Source organism: Anopheles coluzzii, chromosome 2 (genome assembly GCF_943734685.1).
Source record: "Anopheles coluzzii chromosome 2, AcolN3, whole genome shotgun sequence".
Classification (NCBI taxonomy): domain Eukaryota; kingdom Metazoa; phylum Arthropoda; class Insecta; order Diptera; family Culicidae; genus Anopheles; species Anopheles coluzzii.
In genome coordinates, this window is record NC_064670.1 from 49,155,428 (window position 1) to 49,169,547 (window position 14,120).

The following is a 14,120-nucleotide window of genomic DNA, read 5'->3' on the forward strand; positions in this document are numbered from 1 at the left end:
AGAGAGAGAGAGACGAAGAGAGAAAGAAAGAGAGAAGGAGCACAAGAAAGGCTGAGAGAGACAACCGCCAAACGGTTGATTAGTCCCACGACAACGACATGACAGTGACAGCAAAACAATCAACTCGATCAGCCAAACAAACACACACACACGCGCGCCTAGCGGCTCCCATTTCAATGGGGTTTGAGTTGGACGATTGAATGAAGAAGTGACGCGCATCAGTTTGCGGCTTTCTGATTAGCGATTGGCATCGGTGTTCGGCGTTAAGCGAACTGCGAAACGATACTATTAAACAAATGACTCGGGTGACAGATGGGACGCACACGATTGATCAAGGGAACGATCAAACGATCGATTGAAATGAGTATGCTGTCTGTCGTTTGCGGCCACTGTGAGCTGATTCATTGTTGGGTCAGAGTAAATGAAACATAACGAATTCCATGCACAGAATAACAGTTTTCATTGTTCAATATTAGGAGACGTTTCATTGGGTTTTATTAAGTATGGCTTGTGAAAGTCTGTTACTTATATGACTTTTTAGAATATTGTACTGTCTTTTCGTATTATTAAGTTTGGTACTTTCACTCCCATTGTTTTTTCTTCTCGTTTTACGTTTTAAAATAGTGTTCTAGAGCTAAGAGTGATTTTATTATTGGCATGCATTGCATCTCTATTGAAGACAATTCTTTGAATGATAACGTAACGTTAATGAAATGAAATCCGAAAAATAACGCTTTTATTGTGTACAACAAAAAATAAGGCTTATTTATGACAAGTTTTGGTAAGAATAATAGAAAAACTTTACATCAATTTGTGTTAAATTGTACGTTTGCACTGCAAAAGCAAACTAGCAGCAATTTCGTAAGGATTTCGCTATGTCTTTGGGTGTATCGGTAGACCGACAATAGAGCGTTACAATGCGTTATACATATTTCAACTGTCGAATTTTCGTTACGATGGTATTTTGGTGTGTTAGGAACCGGCCTTATAAGAACGCATAAAACGCAAAACATGGAAAAAATATTTTTGCAATAATTTGTTTTATGTAAAAAATTGTCATTTTACCATAATAAATCGTGTCGGTCAACATCAATCGGATCAGTCAACTAACGAAACAAAATGTTCAAATTCATGCTAAGCAACGAGCTCTATTTTTTACTAATATAAAATGCCTGCGTCCTTCCTGTGTGTCTAGTTTCACGCACTGTGTACAACAATGTATTTACAGCGTCACTCGGTAGTATTCATAGCACTCGCGCCACTCATGCGTTCCTGCAGCAGTGAGATCCATCCCAGCGGAGAAAACCACTCACCGGACATCAACATCACCCTACCATACTTCGAGTGGGCTACCATTTTCCCCTAACTTGGCATTTATTTTCCTTTGTTTCCTTGCCAACAGTCCCGAGCAGCTGTGTTCTACTGCTCGCATACACTCTTGCACAAAAACAAACCCACCAACCAATAAAAAAATACCTCAAATGCTCTAACACTCTCGCTCTACTTTGCTCTCCATTTTGCCCTCGCACTTGGAAGGGAAAAGCGGGAAAAGCCAGCCCTTTAGAGAGCGAACGGCGCCAACCCACACGCGAAAATCTCACCACGTTGCTCACCAAGTGCGCACACAGGCTGGATCCACACACTAGCATGGAGCTTACGGCTCGGGCCAGGTTAGACTCGTGACAGCTTCCGACCGAAACGGTGGTGGTTTGCACTGCTCGCCATCGCTGTTAGGTTTTTCCGGTGTACTTGTGTAGTGGTGGGCAGAATTATACAGTGCACAATCGTTCTGCCATCCTTACCTAGTGGCGTCGTGGCCGTGTGTGTAGTTGTGAGTGTGTGTGTGTTTAATGTGAGCATTTAGCCCGTGGCAGACGCTTGCTGAACGACGGCCCTTTGCTCGGATGAACGAGGTAATACCGCGGCGGTTTTGGGCTGGTAAGCCACTGGCAAGCCAGCTGGCGTGTGCGAGGGGGGGTGCGTGTCTAGGCGCCGATCCGAGGACGAGGTCAACCGTGCCGAAATCCATTGATCCCCGGGCAAAGCCGTGTCGCGCATAGTGTGCAAACCGATCGCCCGTCGGGGCACGTGTGCTTAGGTTGTGTGTGGCTTTAGGTGTTTGTCTGTAGCAAAAAGGAGCCAACCTACGGTGGAAAAGTGGTGGGTTAACCAAAATGAAAAAAAAAATGTATTTAAATCGGTGTGATTGAAGTGTTTCCGTTTTTTACCACTTTTATCTCGTGTGTTTCGTGTGTGTTTAAATGTTATTTGCGTTGGTTTGTTTTACTTTTAGTTAGATTTTTTATATCCCCTTTCATCCCTCTCCCAGATAGTGTACACTTGTAACTTGGTGTGTTTGTGATACAGTTCCCGGTCGGTTAAGCGTTTGCAAATTGGATGTGGCTGAAAATTAAAGTGATGGTTTAGCTTGCGGCGTGTGGTGTCGTTGTCGCCGTCATTGTAGTGGCTGCATGATGAAACCGAAAGGCGAACCGAAGCTAACCGGGCTGAAAGGAAAGTGATTTTCTGTGTACTTGAAAGCACCAAGCGGAAGCACATCCTGTGTGCGTTCGAAGAACAAGAAGAAGCACCCAAAATCGGTAAGTGAAAAACAGGGGGTTGCAAGACAGAATGAGCGCACCGGAGATTGAAGTTGATTGCCTGGGGCGGGAGGGGTTGAATGAAGCGAGGCGGCTGGGGCTCGTTGAAGAGAAATGTCGTTCCCTTTTACCCCAAAACTCCTCGCGCGCGTGGAGATGGACGGACGCCCGAAGAGCGCAAAAGATAAATTTTCACGCTTGAAAGATTATTTACAGTGGCATGTTTTTGCCCCCAGTGCGACATTCCATTGTGCGTGGGAGTTTGGCATTCCAGCCAGTGGGTTCTTTTGCTTTTATTTCGACGCCCAGAGTTTGTTTGTTTGCTGACTGCTTCCCGTTCGCCGCTGCGGAAATGAAATGGATGCCTTGTGCGTGTGCTTTAGTGTGTGTGCGCCTCCGACTGCGGTGGGAATGGGCACAGTTGACAGAATTTTCCAAAGGAATATAAAATAATTAAATAAAAAAATATGTATTTATAAATTGGCTGGCGCCAGTTGGCGCCGAATATCGACCGGAATGCTTTCAGACCGCGAGGGGGGAAAGGGGGAGAATGATTGTGTGTGAGCGGAACACGTGACAACAGATAATGCTCGTCTACAAACAACCACGTGCAAGTGTGCGATGGAAGCGCCCAGTACTTTATGGCATACGCATGGAGGTACAAGTACTGCAGGGTTTACAAGTACTTCCTCGTCGCTCACAGTTGCTCATTACACGCAGCGGTCGGGGTTGCAACAGTGCTTCGAGATGAAAGTAAGCGAACAAGGTGAAGTGGCTGTCTAGATGAAGGCAAATTGTTAGTACTACCATGTGCTTCTAAAACGCGATAAATGAACCAAATCTTTCCGCTAGCCAGTACTTGAACCCACGATAATCTTAATCAAGTATTTTTACTCGTTTAGCTTTAATCTAAGTTGTTTTGGCTGAAAGGGTCGTCTTGTAGCAGGCGTTTCAAAATCACTTTTGTGGATAAAGTAAACACATACAGTCGGTACTCAATAGTTGAACGCTTACTAGTTGACATAAGTAGACATTTTAAGTAGGTTGCTTGACAGTTGACTGATAGCTAATCTAAAACGCTCCCGTTTTTCTGAAAAATCCCTTGTAAACTATTGAACAAAATGTTTCATATGGAATTGGTTTAGGCTATAAAGCACACATTCTTAAATATATTACAATAAAACTTTCATGAAACATTCCGTACACGCTTTAATTACCTAGCTACAAAGTTTCAATAAACCTAATAAACCATTCAATTTCCTCCAGCTTTTTTGTATCGCTTCTTTCCAGTCTAATCAAGCACTTTCTTCTGGGAGATGCAAAGATATAAAAAACAAACAAAAAGCTTCAAATCTAATTTACGCTCGCGTAAATTATGCGCAAAGCATTAATTTAATAGAAGCAAAATGCTATTGTGTTACCTTCATCATTCTATTACTTTTACCTGTTCATCCGCACGTAGACTTAGAGATAGTATTTTCTTTAAAAAAAATAACAACAACACCCAAGCACGTCAGTTTCATTACACCCAGGTGGCAGTTTTAGAACAGCAATCTACCAACGATGCAAAATGGGAACCAAAAATCTATTCCCACCTCAGATGGGCGGCAGCAAACGGTACAAATTAAGTGCGGCCAATGTGGCCACCGCCATCCTCGTCGCCTTCGTCCCTCTAAAGGGTGCTTTTGGGACAGAATAAAGATTAGCATTACGGCTTCGGTAACTGGTTCGGTAACTCAAGTGCTCTTGACACCGGCAAACGGTATAGGCGTTTCGGGGGAAGGGATCTCCCTTTGCTTTGTAACGGGCTCTCCGGGCCAAACAATGACGGTGTCCTTTACGACGAACCGGCCCCCGTGCTACGGGCATAGGATATGTTGGTGGTGATTTAGTTCTCGCACGCAGTCAACTGTCTTCATGTGGCGCTTCCCGAACCACACGCCACCAGGTGGACCAGTCAATGATTGCAGCCCGGTTGAAAGGTGTACCGGGACGAGCTAAAAGGTTGGGCATAAAGACAACGAAAAAAATAGAGACATCTAATCGCTCTGGGATCGAGGGACGGCTGACTTTACCTTTTGTTGCTAGTGGTATGTTTGAGAGCGAGAGAGAGAGAGAGAGAGAGAGAGAGAAAAACAAAATAACAAAACAAACACAAAAGGTGGCTTCAGAAGCTTAGAAAAAAACGCAACGGAAAAGCGTGCCTGGGTGTGCGTGTGGTAGAGAACTTTCGGCACCTGGTGCAGCTGTTGTTTTTATAACGCACCTTCTATATGGCACCACAACAAACAAGGTGGGTGTAACAACGTAAGGGGAGCTTTATGTATGTGTTGTTGTCGTTGCTTTGTTGCTGTGCCCGACAAATGGCTTTACAAGGTCTTAAGCGACGGATGTTACACTGACAGAGGCCATCACCGCATACATAAAGGCGGCGAGCAAAAACAAAACCTCGTGCGCCTCGTGCGATGGATTTTTCCGTGGCGTGTTGGGAAGGGATCTTTTTTTGTTTGTTTGTTCGGCTTCACCCATTGTACGGTTTGGATTCGGCGGTTTGGAGGGATTTGATCAACAGTTGAGTAAAGCCAATTGAAGTCGAAAGATTAAATTGCGGGATGGCAAAACCGTAATGCTGGAGCTGGCTGAACGAAAAGCTTATTCTGTTGTGGGGTTTTGTGCGAATTATTTCATAATACTGTTGTGGGACAACAATCGTGAAGTAATAAATACGATTGAACGTTTGATCTACCTGAAATGGGAAGCGAATTATAAAAGGCTTCGGATAGGTATGTGTATACGTGTCTGTGTTCTTCAACATCGCTTCATCAAGCGCTATTATTTTTTTTACGAATTTTATCACCCACGGGTATCATCGTTTTACCGAAGACTAAATCATTCATCCACATTAACCGGCCAAACAAAACGAACCAATAAACGAAAACGAGGCACTGCGAACGTTTGCAAATGATTGCGTTGTCGTGTCGGTGCTATGCTGCTGCCGGTACGTTGCTTCCTTCCAAATAGTAGACTTGTAGACGACCACTGTTGGCGCACGGGAGGATGGTACGTTAAACTGACAAAGTTTTATTCCATTTCCACCCTCCGCACAACGCTGCTAGGCCTTCTAATGACAATCGAATGACCAAACCGGGCGCCTCCACTGGTCACCGGGGTTGCCTAACGCCTAAATGGTGTGCCCATTAAATCTGTATTTTTCGTTATCAGGCAAAGTTGGGGCAAGTCTATGGTTGCACGGCAGTTGTCTGTGTGTGTGGAGGGGGTATGTGTTACCTTGCCTAGCTTGCAAGTCTTTAGGAGAATTAAGTCTTGCCCCCATGCTCAGAGCATTGAGCGTGTTATCTCGCGACCGGGAACTTGCGGCCGGCTTTTGCAAACATCCCGAATGCTCGAAATCGATTTTAATCCATGCGGCTTGTCCTCTGCCAAATCCATGCCCGCCGGCAAGCAGAAGGCAGACCAGAACCGGAGTTTTGATGCCCTCGAGCAATCAAACTCGGCGGCATAGGATTATCATGGGATTTCGTGGGAGGGTCATAAATTTGTAAATGGTGAATCAGTGCGCCTCGGATTGTGTGTTGTACTGGGCAGCGGGAAACACATGATGGAAAGTTTTGTCTCGGGGATGAGTGGTCCGATGTGGACTGGCAATGATGCTGGTGGCTGACATGATAGTTTGCTCGGGATTGGTATGAAAAGTTCGAGTCCGTCGTGTTGCGGATGGATTTAGTTCGGTCTGCGCCAAAGTTTTACTGATTGCCTTTCGATAGCGTAGTGGCCTTTTGTAAACCGTTGCGGGGAAATGGGATTTATTGGTGGGTCTTCTTTTTTATACCGCATGCAACGGGATTATGGAAATGTAAGGCTCGTTGTTCTAGGCTTTGGAAAAAAGTAAGTAGAAACCCGTGATTACCATCATTGTGTTTTTAGTTCATCTGGAGTTGTTCAAGCTTTCGGCGTTTTTTGAAGAGCTTATAGGCTGGTATTATTGAATCCGTTCGTCGCGGGAACGTACGGCGCTCACATGAAATTCTAGAGATGGCAACACATTTCTTGAGCCCTGTCCTACAACGCCGCGGTGAATAACTGTAGCAACCATCTAGTACGTTAGGAAAATGAGTGTCGGGACGTACGCCGCCGCTACGAACGGATTCAATAATACCAGCCATAGTCTTTTTTTATGACATTAGGTATATAATATATAGAAAATGTGTGACTCTTGAATAGCTAGACAGTTTTTGGCATTGAGTTTCCAGGCTTTATATAAGTATGACGCAAAAAGTGATGTAGCAATCTTGTCACTGATTGCATTGTAGTTATATCGTTGTTCTTCGAGAAATATATCTTTTGAGTGGGTGGACATATGAGATACATGTATATAAGCTATATGTAGCCACCACCAGGATACATAGATCAGGACATATAATATAGATACAGAACATATACGTAAAAGGTATAGCCATCATCGTTCAGGACATACTTACGACCCCTGTAAACTCTTCAATTATATTGTATTATTTATCGAATAATTTTGAGATTTGAATATCCAACCAAAAATATTGAATAACTTTGCTAATGAATAGCTAACCATATAAGATTTATTCCAGAATAATTGAGATTAATAACTTTAAATGTGGTTCTCTGCAAATTTTAATAAGCTCTTGAAGTATACAGGAATTTGACAATAGGGTTAATGTTTTTATCATGTTTTTTTAATTCAATTTTACCGGCGTTTAAGTTCATGTTTATATTGGTGTATACCTAATTTGTAACCCCGCAAATAAACCAATGTTTTGATTTCTGCTATGATATTGAACGTGAGCAGCAGCCAAAAAAATATTTTCAACTGTGTATTTTCGATTAAATAACTAGGAATTTTTTATTGATAAGAGTAATACTTTGCTAAGCTACTACAGTGGAATCCCTCATAACGAGTACCCCTAATAACGATTTTTTTTTGCATAACAAGCAAATATAAATGCTCCTCGAGTACCCCTCTTAACGAGTAAAATCTCGCATAACGAGTCATTTCATTTTTAGTAGTAATTTCATTTTTGTTCCCGATAAGAAATTATGATCATTCCGAGTGTTTCAATACTAAGAATTGTTAATTATCGAGCTGTTTTCAAAAGAAGCAGGTATAAGTGTGAATGAAAAGTATAAAGTAGGTGACACATTAACACACACTGCCAATCCAAAACTCACGAGGTCATACAAAAAGCGAAAAAGCCGGGGTGGGTCGTGCGGCGTCTTCGCTACACGTCCAGATACCTCTTTTCAGATCAGAAAGGGGAGCTCAGAGTTTTGCTGCGCTTATCGATGGAGTAAGTCAGATAGTGTCTTCAGTTTAATTGCACCATTTTTTTCCTTCTTATTTGACAATATTGGAGGCTCTCTTCGGCTTCGGTCGTGAAAGTGAGCAGGACGTGGATTTTTGTGTGTAGTGTACCTCCCCAAGAAGCACAAGTGTGAGGTGTATTGATGAGTGTGTTTTTTATGCATTCTCGATCTACTTGCTCATGAAGGCGAGAATTTCGATACTAGGAGTTGATCAATGCATTACTGTTGCCATTTGGAGGTGTGCCGTATGATTGTGATGCATGTAATCCCTATATACCTCCACATTTCATGACTTGGTACCAATTATTTCACTTTTCATATAAATTGTATGAAAAAGAGCCTCCCGTATAACGAATTTTTTGCATAACGAGTGAGCCATTGGAACGGATTAAACTCGTTATGAGGGGTTCCACTGTAGAATGTTTCATAGTTCATAGTTATGGTAAAGCTACACCAATCAAATAAGAAATCATGAAAACGTTGAAGACAATGTGATCTAAATTTAAGGAAGAAAATATTTAAACTTCTTCAATAAATATAATTGTCTTTAAATATTTTATACTACATTCGGCGACCATTGTTTGTATTCAAATATAAAGAATTGTACTCCGAGTTTAAATTATGTAGGCAGTAGTATTTATTGTGTGATGTAATGTAACTTATTTTAATGGACATGTTTTAAAAAGCAATTAGAAATGTATATTCATCTTTTCATTTCTATTTGTTTTCGTGAAGATCTGAAAATTATTGCTGAAGATAACATAGATAATTTGAAAAAAAGAAAGATGTTTTTCATACATTTTAGAATAACATTGAGATTTGTATAGTTGTTTTATAATCAAAACAAATTTTTTTTATAAAATTGACTCGAAAATTATTAACATTTTTAGGAATTTATATAAAACGTAACAAAATCTAGGATTCCATAGGTTCCCTTTCCTGAGAACCTTAATTGTTAATTCAAATCCACACCGATTTTGCCACTAAACTTTCCAATCAAATTCCACAAACCTTTCGCTTCAATAATTTTGTTTCGATCTCGATTCTTGATTAAGAACCAAAGATTCCAAAACCGACCAAACCAATCTGTGGCAACATTTTCCTACACTCTTTTCCCTGAAACGAACGCGCACCGTAACAGCACACCGGAAATTTTTCCGACCATCAGTACCACCACATTTCGTATCGTAACGTCAATTATAGCAATTGATCAACCGTATAGAAAACCGCACAGTTTGACAGGTGATGTCCGTTCTCTAAAATCGCCGGTACAAAATTTGTGAATCTTGTTTAGATATTCCTAAACTCTAGCGGTGCTGGCGTATGATTGATTTAGATAGCAATACGAGCGACTCCTTCCTGCAGTGACCAGCAAAGGTGACAAAACGTAAATTCTTCATCCTTCCCGGAATGAACGCGTGTGGGCGCATTTCGATGTGGATGCGGAAATGAAATTTGCAGTGATTGAAGTTACCCTCACGAGTGAAAGCCAACATAGCCAACTGGAACGGGAACGAGAGCGGGCCCGGAAATAGGAATGCCAAACTGTCTGACAGTCGTCATAATGGAGTGCGGGGTTTGCGCTTTCTCTAGTTGTTGTCTTTCCCTTCTACTTCTACTTCTCCCATTCCAGAAACCGATACGAGAAACCCCGAACAGAACAGAACGAATGCCAAATGTGTCCCGGAGGGCGATGCGCCGGCATCTTGTTTCAGTTATGAATGATTCTGTTATGCAAATGGGAAGCGATCCAATTTGCATACTTACATCGTTGTGCAAGCATGGATACTGAGTGGGACTCCACTCCCCAAAACGCATCTTCTTTTTAATGGAGCTTTTCGTTTTGGCTTTTTTGTTATTTTTGCCTAAGAATGAACCCACGAATACTTGTTCCCGTCGACTGCATCGTCACTGGCGGAAAAGGCGAAAGTTGAACATAAACTTTGCCTTTCCATTCGAGCCATCCATGGAAAGCTGGGAATGAGCACCCCAAACACGGTGGATTGCGTTAGCTTAGTGTGCAGAAAAACAGGAAATGAAAATGTTGTGAAACGCAACGCAAGCTAGTCCAATTATCCCTCCTGCGTCGCGGATGATCAGCTTTGCTGGTGATAGCTCCATTTTTCGAGGGGTTTCCGTTTATTTGAATTGGGTTTCATTTGCCGTTGGTGGGTCGTCGTGTCGTCCCGAAAAATAATCCCGTATTAGCCTCAGGTTTCGAATGCGGATTCTTGAGGATTCTTTTGCTTCCTTCGCTAACAGTGCTTTTTTCTGCCTTCTTTCACTGCCTTGCCCAGACTCGAAGGAGATTTGATAAATGAATCACATTTGTGTCCAGTAACAAGTAACGAATATGCGCACGTTTATGGCGTGGTATCGATTGAGCTGTTCGTTTGTGGCGGTCGAGGTCGTTCCTCAATCCCGGCGAAGCAGGGATACCTGTACCGCTCCAAATCTGGATAACCGGTCCATAATTGACTGGTTTCAATCATCCGATACTCAACACTGGTGTGGAGTTTCTGCCAAGAAGGGCCAAAGGGCGGCATCACTCACCGCGTACAGAAATCGAACCGCTCCAACGAGTCGAACCCTCGCGCCCACACGTCTTGCCAAGGCTCGAGATTGGCTCGCAGAGTAGCTACAGCTAGAATGAATGTGGCTGAATGCAAACATTCCTTATCGTCCTGTGTGTTCGGATTTTCCCCGCAGTGGAACCGGGAAAAAGGGCAGAGAGTTACCGTTGCCGGTGACACTTGATATGTTTATTTTCGTTCCTCTGGCGAACGGACGGATGGCGGCTGGTCATGGAGCTACGACCTGAAGCTGGCTCACGAAATTGGTGAAGTACGGTTTGGTGTGGAGGAACGGAACTATCTTTAACGGAGAGATGGTTGATGGTTGGTTTAGGTTTTTTTCGTTCACCGAGCTAGCCCTGACCTCGGTTGCTATATGTTTGTGGATAAATAGCTCAAAAAGGGAAAGAGGGAGAGAAAGAGACAAAGAGAGATAAAGCCATCTTCAAGTCTCGACATAGAATCTGTTGGATGGAGGCGATGACATGCAACGGACATTTGGCGCAAATGGCTGACGGGGAAGATGTTTTTAATCATGGAAAAAAAATTATCCATCTTTCATTTAGGAATTTGGAAATATAATTGAATGAAGAAATAAAAGAGTTGTGAACTTGTACATTGAGTTTCTTGTAAAAGAACATTATATAAGGCCAGCCACAGCTTTCTAATGATGTTTGGTATGTTATGTAAACCATGTTTCTTAAAGAAAATTGTATAATTCATATAGGTAAAGTAAAAAGTAAAAAGATATCAAGTATTCGTATTTAACTGTGATCAAGAATATTTCAGAATGTTGTTAATTCTCTCACGATTGTTGTAGTTCGTATTGTAAATATTGTTAGAGGACATCTAATGTTAGAAAAAAAAATCTTCCAGCTTAAAGAAAATCGATATAAAATAAGCAATGTGAAAAATTGAATGTTTTGATAGTAATCACGCATGAAATTTCCTAAGTCCTGATGCTCAGTACTACAACCTAAGGATGATGGCAAACTTAAGCTCCCCTTATGTTTTATACAGAAGATATACTGCTATAAAAAAAAACATTTCATATTATTGGACAATCGCTAGTGTATGCAAAGTGCCATCGTGTTCAGGGCTGTTGAGTGTCCACCTTGACAGGTCGTCTGTAGATCATAAGCTATGATGATGTACGATGCATCCCTCAACTGGGTGACTCAGTGGATGACTGTACTCAGGTATGGATAGGTTGTCAAAACAAAAACTTTGCTTGGTGAATTATGAATTCGCTCTATCTACATCTCCATCTCTACAGGGGTTTCAAAATAAGGGTCTTTAGAAAGAACATGTTTTCTGTAAACACCATGTCCTTGAATAAAATAATTGAATAGTTAATATTACGTTTATCGCTGCTATGTCATATTTTTTTGAATATGCTGAATGTATTAATGCCAATTGCATTCATGGTGTTGACTAGATAGGAGTATATTTTTTATATAATTTCATTTATGAAGCATTTATACTTTTGTACTTTTCTGTTATACTTACTATTATTGTCATTAATCAACCATTTTATTATTGAATCTGGTAAAAATTAAAAAGGTTTAGGCTGGTTATAGTGTTATTGAAGCTAAAAACCACATACAGCTTAACAATGAAGTTTCTTTAAATGGTTGTTTTTTTACCGCAATGCTCATAACATACAAAAAGCTAGAGTGGATACGATTGATCAATACTTATAATATATAGGGTTGGATTGTTATTTCTTCAAATGTGCACGGAACCAACGCAATCCATAGCGGGTGTTATAAATACAAGTGGAGCTAAAAGACAGTTTAGCACGAAATGTGCTAGCAATTCTGTGTTTGTGGCGTGGTTTCACATATCCCGTTCGCACAATAGCTCCAGGCACTATGGATTTGAAATAGCGGAATGTTGTTATTGAAAATTCTTTATCGATCTGGGCTGGCTGGATATTGAGAAGGAAACGTTTGGGATGGACATGGGAATTTGTAATGAGAGTAAATTCATGATCTATTGCTTAGTGCTTTTAGTTTGATGTAATGCGTATACTTGATTGGATTTGGTCGTGAAATCGAAATGGTTTCGTTCTAAAAATTCGATTTGTAAATATTTGTCATGAGATGGTTTACTTTTTTACATGGAGTATGCAAAGTCTGTATGATTCTTTGCTTTAATCACGCCATACCTCAGTCTTTTGAATTAGAAGCTAAGGCTATTTATGAGTTGTAAATGTCACCCAAACAAACCCGTTATCCGTTTGCTGGATCGATTAACCCATTACAATATTATTGTACCAACAGCTACTAGCACGGGAAAGTATCAAATCTACGAACGCAGTCAGAAAGAGCAACTTTGTCAGCAACCGTTAGCAACACAGGATCAGCACTTATTTGAGTCCATAGCCACTTTTGTTTTGCATATTTGCGAGGCCACCGTACCAAAAAATCTATTTTTACCATCCACTCTCGAACATGTCAGGGTAAGCAGTTTTGGCACGGGTTTATAGCATATATTAGAACGCCTCCCGCCCGGGCACCACCGCTATCCAGATTATTACAAACCGCGAACGCGAACACAACGCTGACGAGAGACGAGAGACGTGTTTTTCTCCATCGATACGGACGAATGGCCTATCGATGGCTTCTTGCGTGCGACAGCGCATTCATTCGGTCTTTCTCCACGTGTGCGCGTGTGCTGGTTGTTTAGTTAGTCCAGCAAGGTCACTTTTGTGACAGCGGTAAAATTTAGCTGAAATGGTACGCTGTTGCTACCCTGCCTGAGGCATAATAAAGCAACATCCGGTGGGATGGAAACAGGATGCAATAAACTTTATATATGATGCTTGCAAATTAATTCTCTCAGTGGGGGTAAACACTCATGCTTGGTGCAAAAACACTAGGATAATATGAAAAGATGTTATGAAGTGAGGAGAGACGGTGTGTGTTGGAGGCTATGATATGAGTGCTCTTTGAGCTCTTCAGCACACTCTTCTTCTTAGTTTCGGTGGTGATAGGCGTGCTAGTCACTTTAATATGTACTTGTTTATGTAGGACTTGTTAGTTTCGCTATACCAGGAACATCCGTCTTTAGCTATCCTCATGAACATGGGGTGCTAGATACATTCGAGAACGGGATCGGTCCTTTCACACCTAATAGTTTTAATATTTAATGTTATTGTCGGTTTTGCCATGAAGAAACAATGTTGTTATCTATCATTGCTGGTTGAAACTTTTAGTAAGGATTGTTATGTAGATGCTTCTTCTTCTTCTATTTGGCGTAACGTCCTACGCGGACAAGCCGGCTTTCGACTTAATTCTAGTTATTCTAGTTTTGAACCCATGGCGGGCATGTTATTTAGTCGTACCAGTTGACAACTGTACCACCGCTCTAGATGCATAACGGTTCAATGTAGATCAAAATAAGATGTATCTCACTAGAAAGTGCTTATAATATTTCAGTTTTTAGGGCATAATTTATTTGTATCAATTCGTTCAAAAGTGGTTTTAATTCGTTTGAGACAGTCGTTATGCAAAAACCTCGTTATTATGGAGGCTCTTTTCATTGTAATTTGCAGGCATAAAGGTATAAATAGCATATATGCATAATA

The 14,120-nt window shown here is 41.4% G+C and overlaps 1 protein-coding gene across 8 annotated transcripts in view; it reads left to right on the forward strand.

The window, feature by feature from the left end:
* LOC120948436 (cGMP-specific 3',5'-cyclic phosphodiesterase) overlaps positions 1-14,120 on the forward strand; it is a 60,404-nt gene that overhangs the window by 1,274 nt on the left and 45,010 nt on the right. For 3 of the 8 annotated variants that reach the window (XM_040364744.2, XM_049607881.1, XM_049607882.1), the window contains exon 2: positions 2,330-2,600. The exons of 1 other annotated variant lie outside the window; for it this stretch is intronic. The gene's annotated coding sequence lies outside the window, so the exon portion shown is untranslated. Of the gene's footprint in view, positions 1-1,186; positions 2,161-2,329; positions 2,601-14,120 lie in introns of those variants that run through there. 4 more of the 8 variants (XM_049607878.1, XM_049607879.1, XM_049607880.1 and 1 more) reach the window with 4 other exon arrangements.